This window comes from Homalodisca vitripennis, chromosome 5 (genome assembly GCF_021130785.1).
Source record: "Homalodisca vitripennis isolate AUS2020 chromosome 5, UT_GWSS_2.1, whole genome shotgun sequence".
Taxonomy (NCBI): Eukaryota; Metazoa; Arthropoda; class Insecta; order Hemiptera; family Cicadellidae; genus Homalodisca; species Homalodisca vitripennis.
Window position 1 is genome coordinate 186379370 of NC_060211.1, and position 7554 is coordinate 186386923.

Genomic DNA, 7554 nt, shown 5'->3' on the forward strand with positions numbered 1-7554 from the left:
CTCATGCATCTACAGTTCTAGTATTCTCTACTGATTAATAACCTAGTATTTAGTATCGGTATCGTATGTTGCAATCTTGTTTTTTTTTTACATCTGTTTTGTGAAGAAATGCTGAGATATATACTATGTACTATGTCCTATATACGAATTTGGGTGTAACTACTGAAAAATACTAACGTCTGGGTATCAGAACGGTTCACATTTTAATTTTGTATTTTTAACTATTCAATTACATTATTTGTATTTACTATATACATATATTCGATATTTTTGAAATATGGGTTTCCTCTGACGTGTGTGATTGTAAGTAGTCTACAAATTATAAACTTAAAAGATTAGTGGAAAATCAAACATATACAATATTTATTCAAAGTGTCTTAAAAATTTTATTTTTATTGAAAAACGAATACAAATTTCTGATCTCGTACAGCCTTATCTGTAGTTTTGTGAAATAAGATATTTTGCATTTGAAATGTTTGTAAAGAATGTTCTTCCTTCAAAGAAGGGAAAGAATATTTTTGTATTTGGTAAGAACATTTTGTATTATCATTTTAATTCTTCACATTGGTTTTATAAAAAATGCTGTGTTTACTGTTACAAAATTTATTTATGTACAATTTTTAAATCATTATTTTTTTACCGAAAATAAGGGATTTACAGACAAGACTGTAAATTAGTGCACAACAGTCTAAAAAGAGTGGATTATATAATGTGGTAAGTCACCAGTATTCCTCAGACACAAATAAAAATGTTGGTTTGGTACCCAAAGGCTTAAACAGAATGCATATATCCATAGACATATGATGGATTGTGGATTCAGGAAAGTCATGATCCAAAATACGACTTCATTTGGTTAATGTTAGAATTTTTACTCAAATTATAAATCACTAAAAAGAGCCAGACTCAAAAAATACCTAATGTTATTCCAGAATAGTTCCATCTGTAATAATATTAAGTGATACTAATTGTGGTTTTCTGAATTGAGATAAAAAAGTGGCTTTACTCATGTTAGTCTCCGGGTGCTGGCAGAGTTATGACTCCTTTCCAAAACTTTTCCAGATTTCTTAGTTATTGTTTCATAAAAAAGTACATTTTTACTCCAAAATGCATAAAACTGTGTCTTAAGAGGTGTTTATTAAAACATTTTCCAAAGAAGGGACCCCCCCTTTCTATAGGGAATATTCCATACTCTCTAAACCCCCACCAGTGACCCCTTCCCAAACTTTATTTTAAACCGCCCCTGAATAACCTTGCTGTTTTTTTGGCCATAAAAACTTAATACTAATCATTTTGTAACGGCAGCAATAAAAGATTACGAAGATTAATTTGAAAAAAACTTTAGTGAATTTAATTGATTTTGTTTCAGAAGATAATTTAATAAAACTACATTAATGTTCTTCTTAAAGTAGACAATCCCAAAATAATCACATCTTCATTAAGGAACTGCGACATAACTAGGAAAATGGGTTTGGGGGGGGGCATGAATTTGATTGAAGAGCATCCAGACCTTAATGAAATAAACCTAAGTTTAAATAAATTATACAGTCCTAATTCAAAGTAAAACATTTAACTTATGTTTTTCAAACATATTGGATTACTGCTATACAATTAATTTTAGAGCTCTTGGTTAAATTCTAACCCCCTTATCTCTCCTGTAGTTCAATTCAATTTGTTTATTGCCGTTTAAAATAAGATATAAGTTACAATTGGCTTTGCCACATAAGTCAATTAAATGGTAGTACCAAGACATAAATAAAATGGTAAACATAACTTCAGTGTAAATTTAAGATAATTTGTTGTTTACCAAAAGTATTTTAATCTAAATATAACAATTAACAAATTATAACAATGAACAAATAATAAAAAATATAAGAATAATTTATGATATAAAAATATTACACCTAAATATTATGTCATCTAATGAAGCATTGTAGAATTCGTCTAAACTATAAAAAGCATTTTTAAAGCCATTTCTCAAGAACTAATTTAACTATTTACAAAGACTTTAAATTTAGAGGTAATTTGTTACAAGGCTCTATGCCAAATATGTATGTAACATCTTTTCGTCTTACTTAGATGTACAAATTGTTCCTCAATAAGGTTTTTATGGTGTTGTATAAAAGTTTACTACTTCTTAAATTATACATAATGATCTTTAACATACACAATTGACTGCAACAAAGACACAGTGTAATATTAGAATACCTAGATCAATAAAATGAGGTCTACACGAGTTACCTCTGTAAAGTAAAACTGCATTAAAGCATTATCTGTTATGCAGGCCCGGCGACAGGGGGGGGCAAGGGGGGGCAAATGCATAGGGGCCCGGGGCCACAGGGGGCCCGGGCCGACTAAAATATGTATTTTTATTTTTTTTTTATCATTGCCCATTACCATCGGCCCAGGGCCTGTGCGGTGTGAAAATATTCAGGAAATAACATGCAATGTTAATTTAAACTACTTTCTTTGCTCCGATTTTAAACCAATAAAATTGTAAACACTGAGGTGGCGCGAACCGTTGTGGTTGTGGCTGTCAGACGTCGGGCCCGGGGTCCGCATCGCCCAGACGCGAAGGCAGTGACTCTTCTCCACCCCCTCCCCTCCCGGCCCCTCCCCTCCTTGCTCACTACAAGTTGCAACCTGAGCGTCGGATGACAGTGATACCGACACGATAATAAACTAATGTTTCTTTCAATCTTGCATTTCTATGCTGGTTGCTGGTGGTAATGGTTATTATTAAGTTATCGTGATTGGTTGTTTTGTACACTTCTAGTTTTAGTTTGTTGTCGTGCTTAATTAGGTTTGTTGTTGTTGTTGTTGTTGTAAGGAGATTTGAGATTGATTTAAACCGTGAATTAAAGAAACATACAGGTGAGTGAGTTAGTAAATATTTTTATCATTTAAATTTTAGAAAATAAGTTCCAAATTTCCGAAAAAATTAAAAAACTGAATAAATTTTACCATGGATCCCACATTTGATTGCGGGCCCTGTTACCAGGATCAGGCTCAGGGCCCGCTCCTTCTGTTCACTTGTCATGCTGTAGGGCATAATTAAAACATGAGATTTTTAATTTTAATGTAACGCAGATTTTTATTTTAACTGATGATTATAATATAAACATATAAATAAAATAAAAATTGTAAAATATATAAAATTAGGGACAGAGCCGGGCCCCCAGGGGCCCAGGCCTGGGACCAGGGGTCCACCAGCCCAACCCATGTGGAGCCATGATTTTTACCCCTCATTATAAATTTGAATTATACAGTAATCAGTTTCATAAAATAAATTAGGCTACAGTTAACTCCCGATTATCCAAGGGCTGGTTAACCTTTAAGCACGATCAACAAGGTTCCATAACAGCAAAAAATACAAATAAAACTTAATTATTACTGGGCTGCAAAATTTGAGACGTTGTAATCGTCTTATAAACGTACTTATGTAATAAGACGTGAAATTATAAATGTTACTGACGTTACTGTGTATCTAAATCTAAACTAAAACATATGAGGAGTAGGATGGTTAAAAAAATTAAAAAAACAACACATAAATTCGGTTTGCTACTGCTACTGAACGTCGTTTTTAAGTTTCAATTAATCAAGTTTATCCTATTAAATCAGAGAGAACGACGGCTCATCGCTCACTCTTTTGTGGTTGTTCACATGCTTGTATGCAGTATGCACGTTAGCACGTAGAAAATATTATTCAATGACGACATAGTTTGGTATTGTTTCGTGGTTGGCTCGTTGGCTGATATATTGGTTGTTATGACAACCAACTTGAGGCGACGCATCGCATCACTAGTTGCGCAGTTTACGGAGAGGGAATGGGGAGTGAGGACAGGATAAACAGAGAGAGAAACAGGAAGTAAACCCCCAATATGTTGGCAAGACAGGTAAACAATAGAGATCGCTGGCTGGTGAACGTCTTAAAAAACTTGACCTTGGAAATCTGAGTGAGAGCGCAGCAAGCGATACAGTATCCGAAAATAGCTCAATGACTCATCACATCCCCTCACGTGTCCTGTGATTGCACCTGTCGGTTTTTGATTAGTTTAGGCCCAGTTTGAGATACATTACTACTTTAAACGCAGCGTTTGATAATTTACATTCCGTATTTATTTTAGCAACTGCTCGGTTTAGGCCTAGTAATCAATACTAATTTTTAATTGTCTAATAGTGTTTATGATCAATTTGATACATTTTTAAATTTGTATTTTGATATTTAGGTTCTAAAATTCTATTTCAAATATTATTTTATGATCTGCCCACATATCAATTTATTATTCTTGACTAATCCAAGATATTTATTTTAGGTCCATTCACAGTATTTTATCATCATTTCGCATAAAAAAAAACACCGTTATATCTCAAAATGGACACTTACAAACATAAATCTGGTGCTCAAAAACGTAAAGAAAGGCAAAAGAAAATTGAAAGTTCAAATAAAGGATCCAGGACATTATTTGACGTTGGAATCAAAGTAGACGTAGCTACAACTAGTTCTAACAGCGGCCCTAACGACCCTGGCGCCGCCAGGGAGAAACTTGCGAAGTTTCTCACAGTTTTCATGAACACCCTAATACTGAAGACAGCGAAGATCTTGAAAGCTGTAGGCCTAATGCTGATGAAGGAGAAACAATGGTTAGATAGCTTTACCTCAGAACCTGATCCTAAAGATGATATTGTTTTGGAAGATCACAATCGTGACATTCTAAATGCTAATGTAGATTCGGGGTTAGGAACTATAATTACCAGTTCAGATTTGGGACTTCTGAAAAAACAAGGTGGGTGACTGACAGTGTGATTGAGACTTTAGTGAAAATGGGTCCATCTTTGATGCCGTCAGATCTGCCAAGTGATGGAAAAAGAGCGTTTCCAAAAACGGTTCTTTTTTCAAAAAGGCCGAACGGAGAGAGCGTCAGAAGAGATTGGCTTGTATGGAGTGAGACTGCTGAGTCCTTATTTTGTTTTCCATGTAGACTTTTCAATAATAATAGTGGGGGTGAAAAACACGATTCAAATAAGTCAGTTTTGTTAAGTAACGATGGATGGAAAAAGGAATATGGATGGCGGAAGCTTTACAACAAGCTACCTTTGCATGAAACCAGCGCTTCCCACAAAAAATTGCTACATCCAATGGAGAGAGTTAGAAAGGAGGTCTAAGTGATGGATCAGACATACATTCTCAACTCGACTCAGAACTGGCTTCAAGAACAAATATTGGAGGGATATATTTCAAAGATTGCTCTCCGTGGTCATGTTCCTTGGAGAGCGAGGATTAGCTCTCAGAGGGACCTCTGAAAAAATTGGGGATCCCAACAAATGGAAACTTTCTGGGTCTGATAGAGCTGTTAGCGGAATATGACCCTTTACTAAGAGAACATATTGCAAAAGTAAAAAAGGCCCAAGAAGAGGGAAAACGTTGTTCAAGCTCATTATCTGTCTAAAGACTCTCAAAATGAATTCATTCAAGTTTTGTGGGGAAAGAGTTCGACAGAAGGTATTGGAAGAAAGGAAAGAAATCAAAATATTATGCTATTATTGCTGACTCTACCCCCGATGCACTCACATACTGAGCAAACAACGTTGATCTTGAGATATCTCTTAGATTGTGAATCAGAATTTAAAATTTGCGAACGATTTTTAAATTTTGTTGACTGTAACAAAAAAACTGGAATGGATGTGGCTAAGTTGATTATTAGCGAGCTCAACAAACACTCAATTCCGTTGAAGGAATGCAGAGGCCAGGGGTACGGACAATGGATCCAATATGGCTGGAATATACAAAGGTGCCCAAGCCATCATAATGGCGACCAACAATTTGGCTTTTTATAATAACTGTGCCGCACATAGCCTCAACCTGTGTGGGGTTAATGCTGCTGAATGCTGCGAGGAAGCTACAACATTTTTTTGGCATGCTGCAAAAGACGTATAACTTCTTTTCTAGAAGCCCTCAAAGATGGGGGAGTACTTAGAAAACAGAATAGGCTCTTCTCTGCACAGTATTTCTCAAAACGAGATGGTCAAGCCCGAGTAGATAGTGTGCGCCCTTTTCGTAAAGCATTTGCCTCTCATCATCAATGCCCTCAATGATTGTAAAGAACTGAATCTATCTGCAGAATGCAAGACAGATCTGAAAGGGCTATTGAAATATCTACAATCGTTCGAATGTATCATGATGTCGACAATATGGCTAAAGGTGCTTGTTGCAATAGACAACAAAAATAAAGTATTACAAGCCCGATCAACAACTCTAGACGTTTGAAACAAAAAATCTGAATGATTTAATAGAGGAAACTAAAAGTACTGAGAGACAGATGGAGCAATCTCTACACTGAGGCCAAGCTAGTGGCAGGCAACATGGCTGAGAGTGTAGATTGCGAAACTGATTTTAAGGAAAAAAGATTAAAGAAAAGAAAGATTTTTCATGACGAAACAAGGGACGGCACGGAACATCAATTAAAAAACGAAGAGGAACGTTTTAGGATTGATGTCTTCTTCAAGATCTTAGACTCAGTCTTAGGGGGACTGTCTCAGAGATTCGAGTTTTGCTGGAAAAATCAGCAACCTTTTCCAATGTCTTTGGAAATATATTGAGGAAGACGACAGTTTTATTGAGCAGCAATGTTTGAGTCTGTGTCAAACATACAAAGAGGATATTGAGATGGAAATTTTAAATGAATTTAAACATTTGAAATCGATTCATCGCACTAACTTGGGGGGAACAAACTCTTCAACCATTAAGTCTAATAAACGCTCTAAGGAAGAACAAACTAGATAGTTTATTTCCAAATATCACTACAGCGATCCGGTTGTTCTGTTGCATACCTGTATCTGTCAGCCAAGGGGAGAGGAGCTTCAGTTTGATGAAAAGAATTAAAAGTGCAAATCGTTCTACGATGACGCAAGACCGCATGAATGACCTGAGTATTCTAGCCATGGAGTCAGATTTGGCACGTAGTTTGAAATATGACGACATTATAGAAGACTTTGCTGGGAAGAAGGCCCGACGAGTTGTGTTTTAGTCATGTTTAATGTTAGTGAGTAACATAGCCCAATGTTTCTTTATTAATTTTCAATTTATGTTTTGTACAATGTTCATTAGGTTTTGTTCATTTAATTTTTTTTAGTTTTGTTCGTTAAGTGATTGTTCAATGATATTTAGTTTTTGTTTCATTAGGTTTTCCAGGAACCTATCATTAAGTTTTGTTTTCTACTAAAAAGGAGAGCGACACGAGTTGAACTTTAATTTTAATGATTTTATTCTTTGTTAATTATGTTTTGTCCATTTAGTTCATTAAGTGTATATTTTTTAAGGATGGTGTTTTTGATTTTAATTAAGTTCAGTGAGTTTTGTTTTGTTTTGTATTGATTTAATAGTAAAAAAATAATCACTACATAATTATAAACCTCAATTCTTTCCATTTGTTTAGCAACATTTATTTATATATACTTAAATTGAAGTAAATACAGGAAAAATCACGGATTTGGCATAATTTTTGAAGAAGTGAATCATTTAACAAATAAGTAAATCAAGTAATGGAGTAGTAAGTT